Genomic DNA, 14,095 nt, shown 5'->3' on the forward strand with positions numbered 1-14,095 from the left:
TGCCCTAATCCCTCTCCCACCCTCCGAAACCCTTGGCCCCAGGCCGAAGCATCCTCCTGTACCCCAAGTCCCTCATCCCCAGTCCAGCCCAGAGCCTTCACTCCCAGCCAGAGACCTCATCTCCCCTTCCCCCCGTATCCTAATCCCCTGTCCTAGCCCTGAGCCCCCTCCCACATTCCAAACCCCTCAGTCCCAGCCTGGAGCACCCACCTACACCCCAAACCCGTCATCTTGAGCTCCACCCCAGAGCCCGCACCCCTAGCCAGAGCCCTCACTCCCTCCAGCACCCCAACCCTGATTTCATGATTTTCATTGTAGGGTAGGCATTCAAGGCCTACCATACAATTTCCATACCCAGATGTGGTCTTTGGGCCAAAAAGTTTGCCAAACCCTGGCTTAACACATATTTGCCACAGTGCTAGAAGACCTTTATTTGTATATCCCTGGATCAAAAACATGAGGATCCTGTTAGCAAAAACGTTATATCACTCTATAGTTAGGCAAGAGAAAAGAGAAATCGGTTCCTCTTTCCATGAGAAGTTGAGAAATAGTGGTGGTTTTTTTATGACGATTCAAGTCATTCCAGAAAGGACAAAAGAGAAGTAGCATCAAAGTCACACAACTATAAGCACCAAACAGAGGGCTGAAACACTCTAATTTCAATCTAAACTTCCTTTTTATTTTTAAATAACTTTGCTTAAACTTCTATTGAATTTACTGGCACTAAAAGATTCCCAGCCCAAGTACTTGTGCTTCCAACGTCAATGTTTTACATTTGAAATATTTTGGGGAATATATGTATTAGAACATAGCTAGCAAGATGTGAATATAGCCCACGGGAGTAAGTATTCTATAGGAAATATTTAGAATCTTACAAGTTTTACACACAAGACTTTTAATCAAAGTTTTGAGCTATGGAACAGGATGTCAAAGGAAGTAATAGAGGCTACAATCACTCAGAAATGATCAGCGTTGCCAACTCTCACAATTTTATCACAAGGTTTGTGATTTGGTGTTTTTCTTAAAGCCCCAGCTTGAGAGAATCAAGTGCTCTCTCATTTTTGTTTAAAAAGTTTCTAGCTCTCATGGTTTCAGAAAAAAGCTTGAAAATTTTAAGGGATCAAAAACCAGAAGGCAAATACAAGGAACCTAAAATATATTATTTTTAAAGTCTCATGACTTTTAAGGCAATCATCATGATTTTTGCAGAGGGTTAAGAGAGGAACCTGACTATTTAAAATGTTAGGGGTTGGCAATGGTAATGCTGTACAATGGATGGGAATCTGGGGACTCAGCATTTCTAGGCATAATTAATGAAATACTGGCTGGTTCAACAGATCCTAATCATCCAAATTTCCTCTTCCCTACATATAAACAAAGAATAACAGATTATACTACAGAACTGTATTAAGTCAAACTTTCCATTATAAAAAACAATAAGCCCACTTTGAAATCTATGATTAGCCTGAGTTTTACATGGTCCTATGTGTAAACTAAGTTACTGTGTCCAACTTCAATACAAATTTGTCTGTAATGGGACTTGTGGCTGTCAACAGCAGTTTCTTGAACTTACTGGGATGACAATGAAGAGAGGAAAAAGACTGACATTTTTCTATTCTCAGAGTTGCAGTTAGCACTTCTGCAAACACTTTGGATATCCTTGTAAATCATACGAGAAATCTGCACTGTAGCAGCTATTATTCCTGTACTGATTAGAGATCAGAAAGTAAAGATATGCTGCCATCAAGTCTAGTGATGTGAGTGAGTCCTTCAAGCCCAGAGATGACTAAATACTGTGCTTGTGCAGACATCAGTCTCCATTCTGAACATGCATACTTGTTCAGGGCCTTTAGATTTGCATAACTCTGGTCCCATTTTATCCAAAATCATATATAGTAGTTGTGACACTGCACCTCATATTCTTCACAGTGATATTATGACATGAGTATTGCATAATTATGCATTTTGCACAAGATGGATCATGTGAGGTGTCACTGGAAAAGTTATGATTTGCTGAATATGATTATCCTATTTGTATGCATGTATCATTTTTTTATCTAAAGCTATGAATATTGACTATGTATCTGTATCTCAAATGTGCTTACTCTATGTGACACCCACAACTAGCCTTTCTGGTACAACAATGAAGAAGCTAAACAGTGCTGATAACCCGTTAGCAAAGACAACGGACCCTGGAAGAACTTAACCTTCCTATAAACATTCCAGACAGCCTGTAAGTAATGGCTGCTATGACTCAGTAAGGTTTGCAAGGGAATGTGACCAGGGCACATGACTCTGGACTCCATCTTGAGATATCACTATTTTTCCACAAAGTTTTGAAACAAATGCTAAAGTTATATAAGGCAGAGAGTGTTTCTTCACTCCCCACACAAGAGGACTCCTCGAAACACCTGAGGAACAAAGACTAAACTGGGGAAAGTGCTGGACCCAGACTAAAGGGATTTCTATCCTGTGTATTAAAACCTGGGAAACCCAAGCTGCAAAGCAAGTGCAGCTTGTACCTTAAGAATCTGCAAGTCTGCTTATACCATAACTCAGGGTGAGAGACTGCTAATTCATATCCAATCAATCGAGTATGCTAAGATTAGTTTGCATTTTTGTTTATTTGCTAGGTAATCTGCTTTGATCTGTTTGCTATTCCTTATAATCACTTAAAATCTATCTTTTGTAGTTAATAAACTTGTTTTATGTTTCAGTCTAAACCAAGTGTGCAGTTAAGTGAAGTGTCTGGGGAAAAATCTCAGCTTCGTTTAACACAGGTTTGTTGCATATTTCTCTCCACATTGAGGGAGGGGTGAACCGGGTAATACATTCATACTGGTCGGTGTTTTGACCAGGGCAGGATGGTACAGCTCAGGGTCCTAGGCTGAGGAACTGGTGGTTATTTTGTCTATGTAGCCTTTCTGTTGTTGGTTCATGCAGTGGTTGGTCAGAGAGCCTGCAAGTAACTGCAGCTGGGTGTGTCCCTAACTGTGTGACTGCCAGAGGATGTATAGTATCGGGAGGGGGTCTGCAGCTTGCCACAGCAGCATAGTGTGACAGTGAGCCTAGGGTGGTGAGCCACAGGTCTCACTGGTACCCCAGTTCCAGGTGGCACCCTGGGGGGAACCTGTCACAGTAGTAGGTACTGGAGAGTATGGCTTCACTGCCACCTGCTTTTCTATAGCTGGTGGGAATGGCAACTGAATATATGTTGGTTTTCATTATTTTACCAGCTTGCTGCACATCCTATTCTTTAAAAAGCAACAATGAGTCCTGTGGCACCTTAAATACTAACAGATGCATTGGAGCATGAGCTTTCATGGGTGAATACCCACTTTGTCAGATGCATATCCTATTCTTTGATCATTTCAAGACTCATCTGTCCTAATCTGATTTCAGTTGCCGCTCCATAAAAATTAATTTCCATCCTATTTTACAAGTTCTCTTGGACAGACTTCCTCTTGAAATAATGAATGTTTAGTTTCTACCTAGACCTAATCTTTCTATGTATTTAGTTACCTGACAATACTCTAGGATTACTAGTATAGTCTTTCCTCTGACCAAGGCTACCCTACCACACAGTCAAAACAAGTGATCCTACACTTCCGCTAAATCTTTAGATGTCATTTATGTGAAAGAACTACTTTTTCTCCAAGTTACCCTAGGACAGAAAGCTCTATAAAAGTGACAGGTCCTATAGGGTTTGTTATGAGAGAAGGGATAAAAGAATGTCTTCTCCTATTTCCTCTTTCTAACTAACTGTCTGGAATATGGCAAAGATTGCTTTTCCTTATCTGCTAAACCTTTCTAGACTGTCGAACAACTTGCCTCAGGAATATTTTGCCATAACTAGCATGTGCTTGGCTAGAGGGTCCTTCTTCCACTACTTTTCCATAAATATCTGCGTGCCACTACATTAGAGGTCAATCTGAAAACCACAGGTTACAGGTCTACTGAGGTGTCAGCAGAAAAGGATAAGGCCAATGACATCTTGTATGTGAGGGCTCCTAATTGAAGCAAACTTTGCTTTATAAAATAACTTAGCTCATTGGTCCAGGCAACAATGATATTGGAGAGCCATAGAGTCACAGAAATGTAGGGCTGAAAGGGTCCACAAAAGGTTATCTAGTCCATTCCTTTGCACTAAGGCTGGGCCAAATATACCTAGAACATCCCTGACAGGTGTCTCTCTAACTTGTTCTAAAAACCATGAATGAAAGGGATTCCACAGCCCCGCTTAGTAACCTATTGCAGTGCTTAACTAGCCTTATAGTTAGAAAGTTTTTTCTAATATCATTTAGCTGGAGATCCAATTCCTGAAAGAGAGAGTATGTCTAGGTGGAAGTTAGTACTGCTTCCTAAGACTGGCCCTTGAGTAGTCATCAAGATACAGAAAGACAAAAATTGCTTCTCATTGAAAGTAAGCAGCTACTATTCCTAGAACCTTTGTGAACATCGTTGGGGCTAAGGAGAGGCTGAAGGAAAGTACTCGGTGTAGACAGAGGTTTGGCTGCGTGTGTTCCCTCTGTATGCTATCCCAGCTCTGCACAGGTAACTGGTCCAGCAGACCGTGAGTGAAGCGCCCAATGACCACAAGATCCGTTACAATACGAAGGCACCCAGCAAAGTTTAGTGTCGACAAAGCATGGTACTAGTATCCCATAGACTCTACCAGATCACTAATACATGTATGCCCGTAACAATGGACCAGCTCAGTGAAAGGCGGGACTTTTAGTTCCTCTCTAGGCCAGACAGAGACACTCCCTCTAAGAAACCTCTTCATACCCCAATGCAAACAACTTATACATTGCCCCACTGACATAGCTAGGTGCCACCTTCTTACATAGCAAACCACCATCCATTACCTTGTACTTGTTGGTTCAGTCAAAATATCTCTATCCATCATATTGTCATCCTGACTTCATCTTTAGGAAAGGTCAATGTGTTACTGTTATCTTTGGGGAATGTGTTTGGTCTCAAGGTGTTCTGGTACCACCCTTCTGGAATGTCTTTGTGTGAGTGACTAGCACTACTTAGGAATGTATATTTCTCCAATATCAACCCTGTTCTTGCCAGATTCTGTGAGCAGGACCTGCCTCTTGCTCATAACTTAACTTTGCTTTATATGAGCAAAGCTTTGACCACTACTTCTAGTCCAGGCCTCAGGCCTCATACCAAGCCTCTGATATAAGGCCTTATGTTTCAGGTTCTCTTTCTACTACATTCTCCCAGTTTTTGTCTTTTTATGGGGAGGATGTTTACCCGTTGTCCCGGAAAAGCATAATGCATGGACTCAAGATGACCCAGTGGGCTAAACACATATGTGGTCACTTTACCATCCACACATTCATGCTCCATCTGTCTCTTAGTCTGCACATTCCCTCATACTACTGATGGAGAGATTTTATTTTCCAGTATTGTCTAGTCCCTTATGGTGAGCCTGGGAATGTTAGGTCCATGACCATGACTGATATGTGGGGTCTAGAGTTGTTCTCTGATAACTTTTTGGGTGCCCTGAGGCCTTTATACTCAGTTGGTCATCGATGAGAAGGGCTTTGGTCAGGATTATAAATGTATTATGCTTATATTTTATAGAGTAATATAGGGCTATATATATGAGGGATTACATGATCACTTCCTTGAATAGATGAATACCATATACATTCCCAATATAACTTGCGATCAATGATAATATATGAGAAATGTGAATAGTTGGTATACATATGTAGATAATATACATATATGTATATGCTTGTATATGTATATATATATATATGCTTGTACCTTAAACATTCCTCATAGGACACATTTGGTTCAACACACCTCACAAAGTATCAAAGTATACAGATATCCAGCCACCCTCATGAACGATATATGTACCAACATTTACATTTAAAACACTGATAAGCATTTGATTATTCCTTATAATGATTATTCATAACTACAGCAGTGTTGATAGCTAGTTCCGTTCCTTTCTCAACCCGGTGTTGTACTGTGGCTTTTTTGGTTTGACGTTGCATGTAGCAACACATTACCATCAGAGCAATTACTGTTATAGGTTGTATTCCCATCAATATTACACTAAGTAATGTGACTATTGGGTGCAGAGTAACAGCCTCTGGGATTGCCCACCAAAGTGTTTCCACCTCTCTTTGTGCGCATTCTACTTCTTCTATTTGTTGTTGGATAAGATGAGCTATGGATATTAAGACTTCCTCGGTTCTTGCCATCAAATCGTGTATGTCCAATTATAATTGCTCCAGTAAGGGGTTTCCAGGAGCAGTAATAATTTGAGTGGCAGTGCTGACACTGCTTGTTTGCCAAAAGGCCTGAGTTCCAGTTTGGACTGTGCCAGTGACTTTCACACAAAATCCTGTATTGTTTCTAGGGCAAGTTGTTCCATGTATAGAAAAACTGGAATATCCTAGGGCGCATACCACATCTTGTATTCATACCACCTCACTGACTAATTATTTTTGTATCAATTAGGGCCAGCCTCTTTTTGTGTTGTTGGTATCAACTGTAGCATAACATTCACACAGGCACCATTCATTATGTTTTGTACAACAAGCCTGATTAATCTCCAGGCCAGTTTCAGTTACTAGGTGGCACAATGGGATATTGAAAATGATTCTAGCCCAAAGTGAAACATGAGTATTTCGTGGGATGGGGAATGTGCAAGGGAGGATGCATATTGCTACAATAGAAATAGTCCTCCTATAGGTCAAGGACCAAAAAACAATCTCCTGCCTCTAGGGAAGGGAATATAGCTGCCAAAGTCACCATCCTGAACTTCTGAGACTCTAAAAAATTCATTCAGTTGTCTTAGACTTAAAATCAGTCTCCACCCTCCATCCTTCTTTGGCATGAGAAAATACTTTGAGTAAAACCCTTTCCACCTGTGAAGGAATGGGACCAGTCCTGTCGCTCCTAAATGAAGGAGAGAGTGTATCTCTTGACTCAGCATAGTCTCATGAGATGGGGTCCCTGAAGAGAGATGGGGAATTCGGGTGGGAGAGAGGGAGGCAGGGATGTGAAGTGGCTAGTGTAGTCCAATATTATAACTTCCATAACCCACCTGTCTGCTGTAACATACTACCAGACCTGCTGGAAATGGGAAAGGTGGTTTCCAAAAGAGGGAAGGTGTGCGAAAGGTTGCAGCTTGCAAACTAGAGGTGAGAAAGGAGTCAAGCCCTTGACTAACCCATCAAAATTGTTGTTTTGATGATGACTGGGTGTCGCTGAAGGAGGGTGAGAAGCTCTTTTCCTCTGGAATTTTTGTCTCTTTATAGTGGGTTCAATGGATCTGTGAAATCCAGAGAACTGGGCTGGGAGTGATCTCTGGGCAGTTTGAGACCTGATAAATCTTCTCTTATTCATAGAATTGTATATACCCAGAGACCACAATGTGGCCCCAGAGTCCTTCAGTGTGTGCTGGGACTCATCTGTAGTCCCCAAGAAGAGCTTCTGACCATCAAACAGGAGGTCTTCAAAAGTATTCTGAACCTCTCTAGGAACCACAACAGCTGGAGCCATAATGCTAACTGCTGTGGAGATGGATTAGCAGCCATGTCCAGGACATCTGAGGATGCTTGGAGAGGGGTTCTAGCTAATCATCAACCCTCCTTAATGATGGCCTGGAAATGCTCTCTTGCTCCTGTGAAAGATGGTCTATAAGGGTTACAAAGTTGTTGCAATTTGTGAAATCAGACTTGGCCATGATTGCCTGATGAATTTGCAATCTGAAATTGTAGGGTTGTGGATGAGTATGCCTTTCGGCCAAAAAGATCTAACCTCTTCTGGTAAGTAATGCTGTTTATGATGCTTATTTATGGCATCCATCACCAAGGAATTAAGTGCAGGGTGAGGAAACAAAAATTCTGAATTGCTGGGGAACACTTTTTACAAATTGGCAGGCTGGTGGCAGGAATTTGCCACACAGTCTTTGCTGGATCTAGGAGTGCAATCCTGATGGATGTTGCCAATGGCAGAACTTCCAGGAGCTTGTGTTCTGAGTCTTCAACTTCCTCAAGAGGTATCTGGAGGGTGTCAGCCATCCTCTTCACAAGTTCCAAGAACTGGTGGAAATTGTCATATGTAGATAGTGGTGGAGGCATGACTGCCTCATCCGGATATGAGAATGAAATAGAAGTTTGAGTGGTGACCTCTTTGTCTCCCCTAGCCTCCTGTTCCTCAAAGTTCTCCACATGTTGGGAGTTTGGTGAAGGAGACTATGTAACCCTAGTCTCCTGGTACAATGGAGCTGGAGGTCTGGCAAACTGCTTCCACTACACTGCCCAAAGATCCCAGCATGGCCATTGGGAGGGCTCATATGGGAAAAGGGTTGGTATCCAGAACTGATCCCACCATCCCTGATGTGAATAAGAATCCTTGTCAAAGTATGGGTTTCTGTAATGATGTGAAGGGGAACACCACACTGATAAGGAGGAGACTGACTGAACGTCTCCTTCATCCTCCTCAATGTCCTCCAATGGGGTGGGGGGAGAGGACAGTAGAAAAGGTTGGAGAATCCTGTGGTACCAGGAAGCAATAGTAATCCAAAGACCAGGGTCTCGGTACTGAGAGTTATTCAGTAACCATAAGCAGTAGGAATTCCCACTTTTCTAACACGGACAAGTCCCTGGAGGAGCAGAATTCCTCTGGTACTGAGCTGTCAGTACCAATGCAACAGTTGAAGTGGATGGTACTATTGATTTGAGCATGCAGGTGATAGGCCCAAAGGTGTCTGTCTGGCACTTCAATTTTGCAAGTACCAATGGAGTCAAATATGAAGGCACCAAGTCTGAAGTAGTTGGTACTTTTCTAGAGGAGCATCTGTCCTGGGTCTCCCTGTCCTTCACCAATGGTACCAGGGCCCTGCTGGAGCCAAACTTCTCTGAAGTGCTCTGGGATCTCCCAGCCCTGCCAGTACCAAAGGAAGAGTCCGTCACTTTCATGGTACCGAGTCTAGACATCAATGTACCTGACACCATAGACTTAGTGGGAGATTGGGGCCTTCTGGGAACAATCTCCTTGTGGTGGGAGACAAAGCCCATCTTCTTTGGAGCCTTTCCTGAGTACTCTGAAGTCTTCCATCTTTTAGTGGAGACCTCAGTTGAGGCTGAAGGAGCACTGGATCTGTCTAGAGATACATGTACAAGGGGCAGTCTCCTTACCTGACTTGGAAATGGCTCGAAGGGAATGCGCCATCATCAGAAGCTTCAATTCAACCAGGCGGACAATACTAGAGTGCTGTCTCAGGCCGAGACCACAGAGAAGGAACTTTGGAATTCTGTGAGGTTCTCAACAAATATGTGAACATGGGTGATCCAATTGATAGAGTGTACTTGGACTTTGATAAAGCCTTTGACTTGATAAAGATTGATAAAGCCTCACAAAAGGGTCACAAAGTAAGTAGTGATGGGATAAGAGGGAAGATCCTCTCATGGATCTCCCACGCACCTCTATATACTCTGTATGTACAGCATGAGATTGTACAGAGCGTATGGCACAGGCCAAATGGAATGGAAAATCTCTAATCAAAGGATCGAGAGGTGCATGTGCACCTGAAGTGGAACAAACACAGGGACACAACTGAAAGAAGAACCATTGATCTCTATTCTTTGAGTATGTTTTTTCAACCAGTTGTGCACTCACCTTATAGTAATTTCATAGACCACAGTTCCCTAGACAACTAGTTCCCTAGTTGCTTATGAGAATGTCATGCAGGCTTGCGTCAAAAGCCTCACTAAAATCAGGATACATCACATCTACTTCTTCTGGCCAGCCACTAGGCAAGTAACCTTGTCAAAGAAGGAAATTCGGTTGGTTACTTGTTCTTGACAAACCCACAGTACCTATTACTTATCACGCTATTAATTTCCAGGTGCTTCACTATTAACCTCTAGGTCAAGCCCGCACAATGTGCAGCCCGCAGGCAAGCAGCGGCGTGGGACTGTTGGGTTCGCCCAGGGCCGCTGCAACCGTCTGGGATTTTTCCTCCCTCCTCTCCCTTCCCCTCACACAGAGTGCAGCGCGGCTGATTGGGTGCCTGGTCCTGATTTAGCTGCTCCCATTGGCCTCCAGCAAGCAGAGTCCCTCCCCCACTCCTCTCCTCCCCTCCCCCTGCCTCAGCATTGCGTCGCAGCACTCTGCAAGGGAGGGGTTGTGTGCTCGGCAGCTTGTTTGGTTGGCTCCACGTGGAGCCAGCAGCTAGAGCGGCGTGGTGGTAAGGGGAGTCCCGGGGGGCAGTCAGGGAGCAGGAGGAGGGTTGGATGGGTCGGGAGTTCTGGGGGGACTGTCAGGGGGCAAGGGTGTGGAGACAGATTGGAGCAGTCAGGGGATAGGGAGCAGAGGAAGGGTTGGATGGGTCAGGAGTTCTGGGGGAGATGTCAGGGGGCGAGGGTATGGAGACAGATTGGAGCAGTCAGGGGATAGGGAGCAGAGGAAGGGTTGGATGGGTCAGGAGTTCTGGGGGAGATGTCAGGGGGCGAGGGTATGGAGACAGATCTGAGCAGTCAGAGGATAGGGAGCAGGGCGAGGGTTGGATGGGTCGGAAGTTCTGGGGGGGGCTGTGAGGTGGCAGAGGGAGAGTTGGATGGGTCAGGAGTTCTGAGGGGGGCTGTTAGGGGGAAGTGGGAGGGTTGGATGAGTTGGGAGTTCTGGAGGAGCTGTCAGGGGGCAGGGGTGTGGACAGGCATCAGAGCAGTCGGGGACAGGGAGCAGAGCCGGTAAGTGCCGAGAGAGGAGAGGAGCACCTGGCCTGAGCTCGAGCTGCAGCTCAGGAGAGGGGGAGGAGGAGGGCTGGGCTAAGACCCCTCTTTGTGGGGGGCAAGGCAGCTGCTGCGCTGGTTGCTCCCAGGGTGGCTTCCATAGTGATGGGCGCAGGGGGCGGGGTTGAACTGTCTGTGGGCAGCCAGGAAATCCCCGGGGGAGAGACGTGTGTGTGTGTTGCACATGCCCTGTCCCAACTGCTGCCCCCTTCCCTGGACCAAGGACCTCCCTCTCCCAGGGCTCCCTGTGGCCCCTGTGTTTGTGTGATGGACTGTCACATCCAATCCCTTCACACTGCCCCCCTCTCCCTTCCCCTCGTTAGTTCATAGCCCCAGAAAATCCCTTCAAACTGTCCCCCTTTTCCCCTCCCCTTATTTCATGGGGGGATGATGAACCAAGCAGGCGGGCGGCGCTGAGGCAGGCGAGGTGGTGTTTGGGGGGTGCTGGTGTTTTGACAGCGCGGGGGGGGGGATTGGCCCTCAGCTGTTTTCTTTGGAATAATATGGCCCTTGCCACTTTATGAGTTGTGCAGGCCTGCGCTACGTGCTTACATATTGATAGTTTAACAATTTGTTCCAGTAACTTTCGAGATATCAAAGTTACACTGACTAGTCTATAATTCTCTGGTTCCTCTTTGTTTCCCTTTTTAAAGATAGGTACTATATTTTCCCTTGTCCAGTCCCTCTGAGAAGAAGGTAGCTGATGCAAATACTTATAAAAGAGTACCCTTTGCTTTAATTTTCCTCGGTGCTATATTTGTTTTATTGTTAGATTACTGTCAGTGGGAACTATTTAGTTCCCAAAAGCTACAAAAGTGATGAATTTTGTAAAGTAATAATGGAGTTAAGTTTTTTTGCTTGTTTTGCAAACAGATCCATACAATGAATTCTGAAGTTTCTAAAACCTCAAACTGCTGATTGGGTATGCAAGTATTAATGGATTTTTCTCATTAATCTGTGATTATGTATTCCTAAAACTGAATTAATGGTGCCACTATGCCCTTGTCTGAAGATATGAGGAAACAGTCACATGCAGATTTTAACTTTTTCTTCCTATAGTTCTAAATCTATTATTTTAATCACTCTTTTCACCACTGTGCCAAACAAATCTAGAGATTCCATCTATTTTTCCGGATTCTGCATCTCTTCTTCTTTCAGAACTCCTTTGAATAAAAGATATTCTTTATAATTTTTTGCAATATTTGGATTTTTCTTCTCTCTCTTTTTCTATTTGACCATGAGTAAAAACTACTTTGTTTATGCTGAGTTCTTGCCTTTGCTATTCCCAACCTACTATTTAATTTAATATTTTTAGATGCTCTTTTGTTAGCATACCATCAATATCTTACAATCTTGCAGGTTCTGAAGGATCCTTCATGCTTCCATTTTCCTACTAACAATGACTTCTTTAACAGTTATTCACTTTAAAATGTCACTACAAGTAGATCCCTGTCATAAACAGATAGTTAAGGGTTAATAAAACAGGAGTACTTCATGTCTCTTTTGACTGTAAAGGGTTAACAAGTTCAGTGAGCCTGGCTGTCACCTGACCAGAGGACCAATCAGGGGACAGGATACTTTCAAATCTTGAGGGAGGGAAGTTTTTGTGTGTGCTGTCAGTGTTTGGTGGTTGTTCTCTCTGGGTTCTGAGAGTGACCCGATGTGTAACCAGGTTTCTCTCCAATCTCTCTGATACAGTCTCTTATATGTCCAGAATAGTAAGTACTAGGTAGATAAAGCGAGTTAGGCTTATGTTTGTTTTCTTTATTTGCAAATGTGTATATGGCTGGAAGCAGTTCAAATTTGTACTTTGCTGAAAGGATTTTTATTTGTACTTGTATACTTAGGCTGGGAGGGTATTCCCAGTGTCTATAGCTGACAGACCCTGTAACATATTCCATCTTAAATTTACAAAGATAATTTTTACTGTTTTCTCTTTCTTTAATTAAAAGCTTTTCTTGTTTAAGAACCTGATTGTTTTTTTATTCTGGTGAGACCCCAGGGGGCCTGGGTCTGGATCCACCAGAAATTGGTGGGGAGAAAGGAGGGAAGGGGGAGAGAAAGGTTAATTTTCTCTCTGTGTTAGGATTACTTTCTCTCTCAGGGAGAGTCTGGGAGGGGAAGAGAGAAGGAGGGGGAAGGTGAATTTTCCTCTCTGTTTAAGATTCAAGGAGTTTGAATCACAGTGATCTTCCAGGGTAACTCAGGGAGGGAAAGCCTGGGAGAGGCAATGGTGAGGGAAAGGGTTTACTTTCCTTGTGTTAAGATCCAGAGGGACTGGATCTTGGGGGTCCCCGGGCAAGGTTTTGGGGGGACTAGAGTGTACCAGGCACTGGAATTCCTGGTTGGTGGCAGCGCTACAAGTACTAAGTTGGTAATTGAGCTTAGAGGAATTCATGCTGGTAGTCCATCTTTTGGACGCTAAGGTTCAGAGTGGGGGTTTATACCATGACAACCACATTGTAAAATCAATTTTTCAGCAGAACTCTAAATCAGTGACAAGTGCTACTTAAAAAACGATGGCAGACTAAAACCCTGCATGGAACTGGTGGATAACCATTTTCATCATTAGTTTTTGATGTGCAGCACTGTTCTCTGTAGCTTTATTAGTTATCTCCACTTGCTCTGCAACTTCTAGCAAATCTTTCAAATTAATAAAAGAAACTATTCATCTGTAAACTCTAAAAATATCCCAAACTTTAGATATGAACATAACATAGGAACGGCCATACTGGGTCAGACCAAAAGTTCATCTAGCCCAGTATCCTGTCTTCCGACAGTGGCCAATGCCAGATGCCCCAGAGGGAATGAACAGAAGGGCAATCATCAAGTAATTCATCTCCTGTCTCCCATTCTCAGCGTCTGGCAAACAGAAGCCATCCCTGCCCATCCTGGCTAACAGCCATTGATGGACCTATCCTCCAGGAACTTATCTAGTTCTTAACACTGCCTATTGCTTTTTTAAATCAAAGAGCAACATTTTATAGTGTTGCCCTTTTGCCGAAGCCCTTTCTCTTCAATCTTTAAAGCTCTGCTGAAAGTTGTTCCACTGTGTGGTTTAGCTATGAGAAAAGCACTTTTTATCTTTGCAATTAAGCAGTTCACCCCAAGGGGTGGAGGGAGTGGGGGGGGAAACCAGAGGAAATTAGGAAATAAAGGAACATACCCAAAGCTGTCTGAAATTTATCTGAACTAGAGATCTAAAAAGTTATTCTAACATCCTGGTTTTGAAAATAGAATGTTTTGGAGGCTTTCAGGGATTGGCGATAGTTCCTGATGACTGCCAGTCACTCAGTTTGATTCCACATCTATCTCTATGA

General features: G+C 43.6%; 1 protein-coding gene across 4 annotated transcripts in view; it reads right to left on the bottom strand.

Annotated features, from left to right (window-relative positions):
* Positions 1-14,095, bottom strand: part of RB1 (RB transcriptional corepressor 1) — a 189,150-nt gene that overhangs the window by 57,432 nt on the left and 117,623 nt on the right. The gene's annotated exons all lie outside the window — the stretch shown is intronic.

This window comes from Gopherus evgoodei, chromosome 1, assembly GCF_007399415.2.
Source record: "Gopherus evgoodei ecotype Sinaloan lineage chromosome 1, rGopEvg1_v1.p, whole genome shotgun sequence".
NCBI lineage: Eukaryota > Metazoa > Chordata > Testudines > Testudinidae > Gopherus > Gopherus evgoodei.